This window comes from Phyllobates terribilis, unplaced genomic scaffold, assembly GCF_046119375.1.
Source record: "Phyllobates terribilis strain yellow unplaced genomic scaffold, ASM4611937v1 Scaffold_30__1_contigs__length_15301838, whole genome shotgun sequence".
NCBI lineage: Eukaryota > Metazoa > Chordata > Amphibia > Anura > Dendrobatidae > Phyllobates > Phyllobates terribilis.
The window spans coordinates 9552082-9564176 of record NW_027362790.1 but is presented as its reverse complement, the minus strand read 5'-3'; the positions used below and the strand labels follow the sequence as shown (position 1 = coordinate 9564176).

The window sequence follows — 12095 nt, the reverse complement described above, 5'->3', positions numbered from 1 at the left end:
GTCTGTGGCATTCTGTTAAACTGTTGCTTATGGCGGTCTCTGTGAGCTTCTCAGCGACATTCAGCCAGCCAGGTATCCTGCCTGCAGTAGATGGAATGTGGCAATGGAACGCTGGCTGCGCGTGTCATAATAGGCTCTGAGCCTTTATATACCTGTGCACAGCAGCAGCCACCTTCAGTCTGCTGCTGGACAGCCAGCAGCAGCAGCAGCAGGAGAGGTATGTAATCAGGAGCCCTCCTGCTAAGGGTAGACAGCTGCTCGTTCCACCCCACCCCCCACCTTAATTGGTTCTCCTCCCTTCCAACGGTGTTGAGGCGGGTGGGAACAGCAGGGGGTGAAGGTGCTGTGTTTAAAGATGTGGAGTTATGCAGATCTAAAACGCGTGGATTGCAGCAGCAGCAAGCCGAAAAGTGCAGGCATGTAAGGGATCTAGAGGTTGACAACATGTCTTCTTAACGGGAGTCCAGGAGCTCATCTCCACAAATGGACTTTTCAGGATCCTTGGGTGGCTCCGTAGTTTGAAACCAATTCTGGTTATCGCTTCTCGGCCTTTTGGCTAAGATCAAGTGTAGTATCTGTTCTTATCAGTTTAATATCTGATACGTCCCCTATCTGGGGACCATATATTAAATGGATTTTTAGAACAGGGAGATGGAAAAAGAGCTTGCTCTGTCCACTCCACGCATTGACCTGGTATTGCAGTATCTCCAGGACCGGTGCACCCCTTCTTTAATGCAGTTTCTAAAATCAGAAAGAATTGAATTCAATGTTTTTTGTTCATTTTGCTTGTTTGTCGGATTTTGGGATGGACTCTTTGGCTTTGCTTTTCTTCTCCTCATTGGATTTTTCATGTTCAAAGTTGCAGAAGCCAGATTACAAGCTCATTTTGGTTCAACTTCAGCAACTGTGCATTGCATTGCCATGTAATGTGATGCAATGCTATCTTTCTAGCTCTCCCTTTTTACTTCCTTTTGGATAAACAGACATATTAGGCAAGCATTTTGGAGCTTTCACCTAAATAACTACAGGTGGTGAGATAAGCTGCACAATATAATTGACCTTTCAGTATATTGTTGCACACACACCATCTATTTAGCAAATGCCCTTGTTATCAACAGCAGCCTTTTAAACTCACCTGAGCTAACAGGTATGTGCGCTGGTTACTCTGCTGCGCTTAAAATTTCTTTTTTGGTTTGCTACAATGCCTTTTCTGAAACGTTGTCTCCTTCTGCTGGAACACTGACTTCTTTCATTTAATGCCTGCAGACTATAAAAGAGAACCCAACCCAAAAAGTTTGGTTGATTAGTCTGTGGCATTCTGTTAAACTGTTGCTTATGGCGGTCTCTGTGAGCTTCTCAGCGACATTCAGCCAGCCAGGTATCCTGCCTGCAGTAGATGGAATGTGGCAATGGAACGCTGGCTGCGCGTGTCATAATAGGCTCTGAGCCTTTATATACCTGTGCACAGCAGCAGCCACCTTCAGTCTGCTGCTGGACAGCCAGCAGCAGCAGCAGCAGGAGAGGTATGTAATCAGGAGCCCTCCTGCTAAGGGTAGACAGCTGCTCGTTCCACCCCACCCCCCGCCTTAATTGGTTCTCCTCCCTTCCAACGGTGTTGAGGCGGGTGGGAACAGCAGGGGGTGAAGGTGCTGTGTTTAAAGAGGTGGAGTTATGCAGATCTAAAACGCGTGGATTGCAGCAGCAGCAAGCCGAAAAGTGCAGGCATGTAAGGGATCTAGAGGTTGACAACATGTCTTCTTAACGGGAGTCCAGGAGCTCATCTCCACAAATGGACTTTTCAGGATCCTTGGGTGGCTCCGTAGTTTGAAACCAATTCTGGTTATCGCTTCTCGGCCTTTTGGCTAAGATCAAGTGTAGTATCTGTTCTTATCAGTTTAATATCTGATACGTCCCCTATCTGGGGACCATATATTAAATGGATTTTTAGAACAGGGAGATGGAAAAAGAGCTTGCTCTGTCCACTCCACGCATTGACCTGGTATTGCAGTATCTCCAGGATCGGTGCACCCCTTCTTTAATGCAGTTTCTAAAATCAGAAAGAATTGAATTCAATGTTTTTTGTTCATTTTGCTTGTTTGTCGGATTTTGGGATGGACTCTTTGGCTTTGCTTTTCTTCTCCTCATTGGATTTTTCATGTTCAAAGTTGCAGAAGCCAGATTACAAGCTCATTTTGGTTCAACTTCAGCAACTGTGCATTGCATTGCCATGTAATGTGATGCAATGCTATCTTTCTAGCTTTCCCTTTTTACTTCCTTTTGGATAAACAGACATATTAGGCAAGCATTTTGGAGCTTTCACCTAAATAACTACAGGTGGTGAGATAAGCTGCACAATATAATTGACCTTTCAGTATATTGTTGCACACACACCATCTATTTAGCAAATGCCCTTGTTATCAACAGCAGCCTTTTAAACTCACCTGAGCTAACAGGTATGTGCGCTGGTTACTCTGCTGCGCTTAAAATTTCTTTTTTGGTTTGCTACAATGCCTTTTCTGAAACGTTGTCTCCTTCTGCTGGAACACTGACTTCTTTCATTTAATGCCTGCAGACTATAAATGAGAACCCAACCCAAAAAGTTTGGTTGATTAGTCTGTGGCATTCTGTTAAACTGTTGCTTATGGCGGTCTCTGTGAGCTTCTCAGCGACATTCAGCCAGCCAGGTATCCTGCCTGCAGTAGATGGAATGTGGCAATGGAACGCTGGCTGCGCGTGTCATAATAGGCTCTGAGCCTTTATATACCTGTGCACAGCAGCAGCCACCTTCAGTCTGCTGCTGGACAGCCAGCAGCAGCAGCAGCAGGAGAGGTATGTAATCAGGAGCCCTCCTGCTAAGGGTAGACAGCTGCTCGTTCCACCCCACCCCCCGCCTTAATTGGTTCTCCTCCCTTCCAACGGTGTTGAGGCGGGTGGGAACAGCAGGGGGTGAAGGTGCTGTGTTTAAAGAGGTGGAGTTATGCAGATCTAAAACGCGTGGATTGCAGCAGCAGCAAGCCGAAAAGTGCAGGCATGTAAGGGATCTAGAGGTTGACAACATGTCTTCTTAACGGGAGTCCAGGAGCTCATCTCCACAAATGGACTTTTCAGGATCCTTGGGTGGCTCCGTAGTTTGAAACCAATTCTGGTTATCGCTTCTCGGCCTTTTGGCTAAGATCAAGTGTAGTATCTGTTCTTATCAGTTTAATATCTGATACGTCCCCTATCTGGGGACCATATATTAAATGGATTTTTAGAACAGGGAGATGGAAAAAGAGCTTGCTCTGTCCACTCCACGCATTGACCTGGTATTGCAGTATCTCCAGGACCGGTGCACCCCTTCTTTAATGCAGTTTCTAAAATCAGAAAGAATTGAATTCAATGTTTTTTGTTCATTTTGCTTGTTTGTCGGATTTTGGGATGGACTCTTTGGCTTTGCTTTTCTTCTCCTCATTGGATTTTTCATGTTCAAAGTTGCAGAAGCCAGATTACAAGCTCATTTTGGTTCAACTTCAGCAACTGTGCATTGCATTGCCATGTAATGTGATGCAATGCTATCTTTCTAGCTCTCCCTTTTTACTTCCTTTTGGATAAACAGACATATTAGGCAAGCATTTTGGAGCTTTCACCTAAATAACTACAGGTGGTGAGATAAGCTGCACAATATAATTGACCTTTCAGTATATTGTTGCACACACACCATCTATTTAGCAAATGCCCTTGTTATCAACAGCAGCCTTTTAAACTCACCTGAGCTAACAGGTATGTGCGCTGGTTACTCTGCTGCGCTTAAAATTTCTTTTTTGGTTTGCTACAATGCCTTTTCTGAAACGTTGTCTCCTTCTGCTGGAACACTGACTTCTTTCATTTAATGCCTGCAGACTATAAAAGAGAACCCAACCCAAAAAGTTTGGTTGATTAGTCTGTGGCATTCTGTTAAACTGTTGCTTATGGCGGTCTCTGTGAGCTTCTCAGCGACATTCAGCCAGCCAGGTATCCTGCCTGCAGTAGATGGAATGTGGCAATGGAACGCTGGCTGCGCGTGTCATAATAGGCTCTGAGCCTTTATATACCTGTGCACAGCAGCAGCCACCTTCAGTCTGCTGCTGGACAGCCAGCAGCAGCAGCAGCAGGAGAGGTATGTAATCAGGAGCCCTCCTGCTAAGGGTAGACAGCTGCTCGTTCCACCCCACCCCCCGCCTTAATTGGTTCTCCTCCCTTCCAACGGTGTTGAGGCGGGTGGGAACAGCAGGGGGTGAAGGTGCTGTGTTTAAAGAGGTGGAGTTATGCAGATCTAAAACGCGTGGATTGCAGCAGCAGCAAGCCGAAAAGTGCAGGCATGTAAGGGATCTAGAGGTTGACAACATGTCTTCTTAACGGGAGTCCAGGAGCTCATCTCCACAAATGGACTTTTCAGGATCCTTGGGTGGCTCCGTAGTTTGAAACCAATTCTGGTTATCGCTTCTCGGCCTTTTGGCTAAGATCAAGTGTAGTATCTGTTCTTATCAGTTTAATATCTGATACGTCCCCTATCTGGGGACCATATATTAAATGGATTTTTAGAACAGGGAGATGGAAAAAGAGCTTGCTCTGTCCACTCCACGCATTGACCTGGTATTGCAGTATCTCCAGGACCGGTGCACCCCTTCTTTAATGCAGTTTCTAAAATCAGAAAGAATTGAATTCAATGTTTTTTGTTCATTTTGCTTGTTTGTCGGATTTTGGGATGGACTCTTTGGCTTTGCTTTTCTTCTCCTCATTGGATTTTTCATGTTCAAAGTTGCAGAAGCCAGATTACAAGCTCATTTTGGTTCAACTTCAGCAACTGTGCATTGCATTGCCATGTAATGTGATGCATTGCTATCTTTCTAGCTCTCCCTTTTTACTTCCTTTTGGATAAACAGACATATTAGGCAAGCATTTTGGAGCTTTCACCTAAATAACTACAGGTGGTGAGATAAGCTGCACAATATAATTGACCTTTCAGTATATTGTTGCACACACACCATCTATTTAGCAAATGCCCTTGTTATCAACAGCAGCCTTTTAAACTCACCTGAGCTAACAGGTATGTGCGCTGGTTACTCTGCTGCGCTTAAAATTTCTTTTTTGGTTTGCTACAATGCCTTTTCTGAAACGTTGTCTCCTTCTGCTGGGACACTGACTTCTTTCATTTAATGCCTGCAGACTATAAAAGAGAACCCAACCCAAAAAGTTTGGTTGATTAGTCTGTGGCATTCTGTTAAACTGTTGCTTATGGCGGTCTCTGTGAGCTTCTCAGCGACATTCAGCCAGCCAGGTATCCTGCCTGCAGTAGATGGAATGTGGCAATGGAACGCTGGCTGCGCGTGTCATAATAGGCTCTGAGCCTTTATATACCTGTGCACAGCAGCAGCCACCTTCAGTCTGCTGCTGGACAGCCAGCAGCAGCAGCAGCAGGAGAGGTATGTAATCAGGAGCCCTCCTGCTAAGGGTAGACAGCTGCTCGTTCCACCCCACCCCCCGCCTTAATTGGTTCTCCTCCCTTCCAACGGTGTTGAGGCGGGTGGGAACAGCAGGGGGTGAAGGTGCTGTGTTTAAAGAGGTGGAGTTATGCAGATCTAAAACGCGTGGATTGCAGCAGCAGCAAGCCGAAAAGTGCAGGCATGTAAGGGATCTAGAGGTTGACAACATGTCTTCTTAACGGGAGTCCAGGAGCTCATCTCCACAAATGGACTTTTCAGGATCCTTGGGTGGCTCCGTAGTTTGAAACCAATTCTGGTTATCGCTTCTCGGCCTTTTGGCTAAGATCAAGTGTAGTATCTGTTCTTATCAGTTTAATATCTGATACGTCCCCTATCTGGGGACCATATATTAAATGGATTTTTAGAACAGGGAGATGGAAAAAGAGCTTGCTCTGTCCACTCCACGCATTGACCTGGTATTGCAGTATCTCCAGGACCAGTGCACCCCTTCTTTAATGCAGTTTCTAAAATCAGAAAGAATTGAATTCAATGTTTTTTGTTCATTTTGCTTGTTTGTCGGATTTTGGGATGGACTCTTTGGCTTTGCTTTTCTTCTCCTCATTGGATTTTTCATGTTCAAAGTTGCAGAAGCCAGATTACAAGCTCATTTTGGTTCAACTTCAGCAACTGTGCATTGCATTGCCATGTAATGTGATGCAATGCTATCTTTCTAGCTCTCCCTTTTTACTTCCTTTTGGATAAACAGACATATTAGGCAAGCATTTTGGAGCTTTCACCTAAATAACTACAGGTGGTGAGATAAGCTGCACAATATAATTGACCTTTCAGTATATTGTTGCACACACACCATCTATTTAGCAAATGCCCTTGTTATCAACAGCAGCCTTTTAAACTCACCTGAGCTAACAGGTATGTGCGCTGGTTACTCTGCTGCGCTTAAAATTTCTTTTTTGGTTTGCTACAATGCCTTTTCTGAAACGTTGTCTCCTTCTGCTGGGACACTGACTTCTTTCATTTAATGCCTGCAGACTATAAAAGAGAACCCAACCCAAAAAGTTTGGTTGATTAGTCTGTGGCATTCTGTTAAACTGTTGCTTATGGCGGTCTCTGTGAGCTTCTCAGCGACATTCAGCCAGCCAGGTATCCTGCCTGCAGTAGATGGAATGTGGCAATGGAACGCTGGCTGTGCGTGTCATAATAGGCTCTGAGCCTTTATATACCTGTGCACAGCAGCAGCCACCTTCAGTCTGCTGCTGGACAGCCAGCAGCAGCAGCAGCAGGAGAGGTATGTAATCAGGAGCCCTCCTGCTAAGGGTAGACAGCTGCTCGTTCCACCCCACCCCCCGCCTTAATTGGTTCTCCTCCCTTCCAACGGTGTTGAGGCGGGTGGGAACAGCAGGGGGTGAAGGTGCTGTGTTTAAAGAGGTGGAGTTATGCAGATCTAAAACGCGTGGATTGCAGCAGCAGCAAGCCGAAAAGTGCAGGCATGTAAGGGATCTAGAGGTTGACAACATGTCTTCTTAACGGGAGTCCAGGAGCTCATCTCCACAAATGGACTTTTCAGGATCCTTGGGTGGCTCCGTAGTTTGAAACCAATTCTGGTTATCGCTTCTCGGCCTTTTGGCTAAGATCAAGTGTAGTATCTGTTCTTATCAGTTTAATATCTGATACGTCCCCTATCTGGGGACCATATATTAAATGGATTTTTAGAACAGGGAGATGGAAAAAGAGCTTGCTCTGTCCACTCCACGCATTGACCTGGTATTGCAGTATCTCCAGGACCGGTGCACCCCTTCTTTAATGCAGTTTCTAAAATCAGAAAGAATTGAATTCAATGTTTTTTGTTCATTTTGCTTGTTTGTCGGATTTTGGGATGGACTCTTTGGCTTTGCTTTTCTTCTCCTCATTGGATTTTTCATGTTCAAAGTTGCAGAAGCCAGATTACAAGCTCATTTTGGTTCAACTTCAGCAACTGTGCATTGCATTGCCATGTAATGTGATGCAATGCTATCTTTCTAGCTCTCCCTTTTTACTTCCTTTTGGATAAACAGACATATTAGGCAAGCATTTTGGAGCTTTCACCTAAATAACTACAGGTGGTGAGATAAGCTGCACAATATAATTGACCTTTCAGTATATTGTTGCACACACACCATCTATTTAGCAAATGCCCTTGTTATCAACAGCAGCCTTTTAAACTCACCTGAGCTAACAGGTATGTGCGCTGGTTACTCTGCTGCGCTTAAAATTTCTTTTTTGGTTTGCTACAATGCCTTTTCTGAAACGTTGTCTCCTTCTGCTGGAACACTGACTTCTTTCATTTAATGCCTGCAGACTATAAAAGAGAACCCAACCCAAAAAGTTTGGTTGATTAGTCTGTGGCATTCTGTTAAACTGTTGCTTATGGCGGTCTCTGTGAGCTTCTCAGCGACATTCAGCCAGCCAGGTATCCTGCCTGCAGTAGATGGAATGTGGCAATGGAACGCTGGCTGCGCGTGTCATAATAGGCTCTGAGCCTTTATATACCTGTGCACAGCAGCAGCCACCTTCAGTCTGCTGCTGGACAGCCAGCAGCAGCAGCAGGAGAGGTATGTAATCAGGAGCCCTCCTGCTAAGGGTAGACAGCTGCTCGTTCCACCCCACCCCCCGCCTTAATTGGTTCTCCTCCCTTCCAACGGTGTTGAGGCGGGTGGGAACAGCAGGGGGTGAAGGTGCTGTGTTTAAAGAGGTGGAGTTATGCAGATCTAAAACGCGTGGATTGCAGCAGCAGCAAGCCGAAAAGTGCAGGCATGTAAAGGATCTAGAGGTTGACAACATGTCTTCTTAACGGGAGTCCAGGAGCTCATCTCCACAAATGGACTTTTCAGGATCCTTGGGTGGCTCCGTAGTTTGAAACCAATTCTGGTTATCGCTTCTCGGCCTTTTGGCTAAGATCAAGTGTAGTATCTGTTCTTATCAGTTTAATATCTGATACGTCCCCTATCTGGGGACCATATATTAAATGGATTTTTAGAACAGGGAGATGGAAAAAGAGCTTGCTCTGTCCACTCCACGCATTGACCTGGTATTGCAGTATCTCCAGGACCGGTGCACCCCTTCTTTAATGCAGTTTCTAAAATCAGAAAGAATTGAATTCAATGTTTTTTGTTCATTTTGCTTGTTTGTCGGATTTTGGGATGGACTCTTTGGCTTTGCTTTTCTTCTCCTCATTGGATTTTTCATGTTCAAAGTTGCAGAAGCCAGATTACAAGCTCATTTTGGTTCAACTTCAGCAACTGTGCATTGCATTGCCATGTAATGTGATGCAATGCTATCTTTCTAGCTCTCCCTTTTTACTTCCTTTTGGATAAACAGACATATTAGGCAAGCATTTTGGAGCTTTCACCTAAATAACTACAGGTGGTGAGATAAGCTGCACAATATAATTGACCTTTCAGTATATTGTTGCACACACACCATCTATTTAGCAAATGCCCTTGTTATCAACAGCAGCCTTTTAAACTCACCTGAGCTAACAGGTATGTGCGCTGGTTACTCTGCTGCGCTTAAAATTTCTTTTTTGGTTTGCTACAATGCCTTTTCTGAAACGTTGTCTCCTTCTGCTGGAACACTGACTTCTTTCATTTAATGCCTGCAGACTATAAAAGAGAACCCAACCCAAAAAGTTTGGTTGATTAGTCTGTGGCATTCTGTTAAACTGTTGCTTATGGCGGTCTCTGTGAGCTTCTCAGCGACATTCAGCCAGCCAGGTATCCTGCCTGCAGTAGATGGAATGTGGCAATGGAACGCTGGCTGCGCGTGTCATAATAGGCTCTGAGCCTTTATATACCTGTGCACAGCAGCAGCCACCTTCAGTCTGCTGCTGGACAGCCAGCAGCAGAAGCAGCAGGAGAGGTATGTAATCAGGAGCCCTCCTGCTAAGGGTAGACAGCTGCTCGTTCCACCCCACCCCCCGCCTTAATTGGTTCTCCTCCCTTCCAACGGTGTTGAGGCGGGTGGGAACAGCAGGGGGTGAAGGTGCTGTGTTTAAAGAGGTGGAGTTATGCAGATCTAAAACGCGTGGATTGCAGCAGCAGCAAGCCGAAAAGTGCAGGCATGTAAGGGATCTAGAGGTTGACAACATGTCTTCTTAACGGGAGTCCAGGAGCTCATCTCCACAAATGGACTTTTCAGGATCCTTGGGTGGCTCCGTAGTTTGAAACCAATTCTGGTTATCGCTTCTCGGCCTTTTGGCTAAGATCAAGTGTAGTATCTGTTCTTATCAGTTTAATATCTGATACGTCCCCTATCTGGGGACCATATATTAAATGGATTTTTAGAACAGGGAGATGGAAAAAGAGCTTGCTCTGTCCACTCCACGCATTGACCTGGTATTGCAGTATCTCCAGGACCGGTGCACCCCTTCTTTAATGCAGTTTCTAAAATCAGAAAGAATTGAATTCAATGTTTTTTGTTCATTTTGCTTGTTTGTCGGATTTTGGGATGGACTCTTTGGCTTTGCTTTTCTTCTCCTCATTGGATTTTTCATGTTCAAAGTTGCAGAAGCTAGATTACAAGCTCATTTTGGTTCAACTTCAGCAACTGTGCATTGCATTGCCATGTAATGTGATGCAATGCTATCTTTCTAGCTCTCCCTTTTTACTTCCTTTTGGATAAACAGACATGTTAGGCAAGCATTTTGGAGCTTTCACCTAAATAACTACAGGTGGTGAGATAAGCTGCACAATATAATTGACCTTTCAGTATATTGTTGCACACACACCATCTATTTAGCAAATGCCCTTGTTATCAACAGCAGCCTTTTAAACTCACCTGAGCTAACAGGTATGTGCGCTGGTTACTCTGCTGCGCTTAAAATTTCTTTTTTGGTTTGCTACAATGCCTTTTCTGAAACGTTGTCTCCTTCTGCTGGAACACTGACTTCTTTCATTTAATGCCTGCAGACTATAAAAGAGAACCCAACCCAAAAAGTTTGGTTGATTAGTCTGTGGCATTCTGTTAAACTGTTGCTTATGGCGGTCTCTGTGAGCTTCTCAGCGACAGTCAGCCAGCCAGGTATCCTGCCTGCAGTAGATGGAATGTGGCAATGGAACGCTGGCTGCGCGTGTCAAAATAGGCTCTGAGCCTTTATATACCTGTGCACAGCAGCAGCCACCTTCAGTCTGCTGCTGGACAGCCAGCAGCAGCAGCAGCAGGAGAGGTATGTAATCAGGAGCCCTCCTGCTAAGGGTAGACAGCTGCTCGTTCCACCCCACCCCCCGCCTTAATTGGTTCTCCTCCCTTCCAACGGTGTTGAGGCGGGTGGGAACAGCAGGGGGTGAAGGTGCTGTGTTTAAAGAGGTGGAGTTATGCAGATCTAAAACGCGTGGATTGCAGCAGCAGCAAGCCGAAAAGTGCAGGCATGTAAGGGATCTAGAGGTTGACAACATGTCTTCTTAACGGGAGTCCAGGAGCTCATCTCCACAAATGGACTTTTCAGGATCCTTGGGTGGCTCCGTAGTTTGAAACCAATTCTGGTTATCGCTTCTCGGCCTTTTGGCTAAGATCAAGTGTAGTATCTGTTCTTATCAGTTTAATATCTGATACGTCCCCTATCTGGGGACCATATATTAAATGGATTTTTAGAACAGGGAGATGGAAAAAGAGCTTGCTCTGTCCACTCCACGCATTGACCTGGTATTGCAGTATCTCCAGGACCGGTGCACCCCTTCTTTAATGCAGTTTCTAAAATCAGAAAGAATTGAATTCAATGTTTTTTGTTCATTTTGCTTGTTTGTCGGATTTTGGGATGGACTCTTTGGCTTTGCTTTTCTTCTCCTCATTGGATTTTTCATGTTCAAAGTTGCAGAAGCCAGATTACAAGCTCATTTTGGTTCAACTTCAGCAACTGTGCATTGCATTGCCATGTAATGTGATGCAATGCTATCTTTCTAGCTCTCCCTTTTTACTTCCTTTTGGATAAACAGACATATTAGGCAAGCATTTTGGAGCTTTCACCTAAATAACTACAGGTGGTGAGATAAGCTGCACAATATAATTGACCTTTCAGTATATTGTTGCACACACACCATCTATTTAGCAAATGCCCTTGTTATCAACAGCAGCCTTTTAAACTCACCTGAGCTAACAGGTATGTGCGCTGGTTACTCTGCTGCGCTTAAAATTTCTTTTTTGGTTTGCTACAATGCCTTTTCTGAAACGTTGTCTCCTTCTGCTGGGACACTGACTTCTTTCATTTAATGCCTGCAGACTATAAAAGAGATCCCAACCCAAAAAGTTTGGTTGATTAGTCTGTGGCATTCTGTTAAACTGTTGCTTATGGCGGTCTCTGTGAGCTTCTCAGCGACATTCAGCCAGCCAGGTATCCTGCCTGCAGTAGATGGAATGTGGCAATGGAACGCTGGCTGCGCGTGTCATAATAGGCTCTGAGCCTTTATATACCTGTGCACAGCAGCAGCCACCTTCAGTCTGCTGCTGGACAGCCAGCAGCAGCAGCAGGAGAGGTATGTAATCAGGAGCCCTCCTGCTAAGGGTAGACAGCTGCTCGTTCCACCCCACCCCCCGCCTTAATTGGTTCTCCTCCCTTCCAACGGTGTTGAGGCGGGTGGGAACAGCAGGGGGTGAAGGTGCTGT

The 12095-nt window shown here is 45.2% G+C and overlaps 9 non-coding genes across 9 annotated transcripts; all 9 read left to right on the top strand.

Annotated features, from left to right (window-relative positions):
• Positions 1-536: 536 nt before the first annotated feature.
• Positions 537-727, top strand: LOC141180229 (U2 spliceosomal RNA). Its single transcript, XR_012255995.1, has one exon. It is a non-coding gene; the product is annotated as a U2 spliceosomal RNA (small nuclear RNA).
• A 1115-nt stretch (positions 728-1842) lies between these two features.
• On the top strand, positions 1843-2033 carry LOC141179352 (U2 spliceosomal RNA). The gene has a single exon (XR_012255376.1). It is a non-coding gene; the product is annotated as a U2 spliceosomal RNA (small nuclear RNA).
• A 1115-nt stretch (positions 2034-3148) lies between these two features.
• On the top strand, positions 3149-3339 carry LOC141180228 (U2 spliceosomal RNA). The gene has a single exon (XR_012255994.1). It is a non-coding gene; the product is annotated as a U2 spliceosomal RNA (small nuclear RNA).
• A 1115-nt stretch (positions 3340-4454) lies between these two features.
• Positions 4455-4645, top strand: LOC141180227 (U2 spliceosomal RNA). The gene has a single exon (XR_012255993.1). It is a non-coding gene; the product is annotated as a U2 spliceosomal RNA (small nuclear RNA).
• Positions 4646-5760: 1115 nt separating this feature from the next.
• LOC141180360 (U2 spliceosomal RNA) lies at positions 5761-5951 on the top strand. The gene has a single exon (XR_012256114.1). It is a non-coding gene; the product is annotated as a U2 spliceosomal RNA (small nuclear RNA).
• A 1115-nt stretch (positions 5952-7066) lies between these two features.
• On the top strand, positions 7067-7257 carry LOC141180226 (U2 spliceosomal RNA). Its single transcript, XR_012255992.1, has one exon. It is a non-coding gene; the product is annotated as a U2 spliceosomal RNA (small nuclear RNA).
• Positions 7258-8369: 1112 nt separating this feature from the next.
• On the top strand, positions 8370-8560 carry LOC141180225 (U2 spliceosomal RNA). Its single transcript, XR_012255991.1, has one exon. It is a non-coding gene; the product is annotated as a U2 spliceosomal RNA (small nuclear RNA).
• A 1115-nt stretch (positions 8561-9675) lies between these two features.
• LOC141180224 (U2 spliceosomal RNA) lies at positions 9676-9866 on the top strand. The gene has a single exon (XR_012255990.1). It is a non-coding gene; the product is annotated as a U2 spliceosomal RNA (small nuclear RNA).
• A 1115-nt stretch (positions 9867-10981) lies between these two features.
• LOC141180223 (U2 spliceosomal RNA) lies at positions 10982-11172 on the top strand. Its single transcript, XR_012255989.1, has one exon. It is a non-coding gene; the product is annotated as a U2 spliceosomal RNA (small nuclear RNA).
• The last annotated feature ends 923 nt before the right edge of the window (positions 11173-12095 follow it).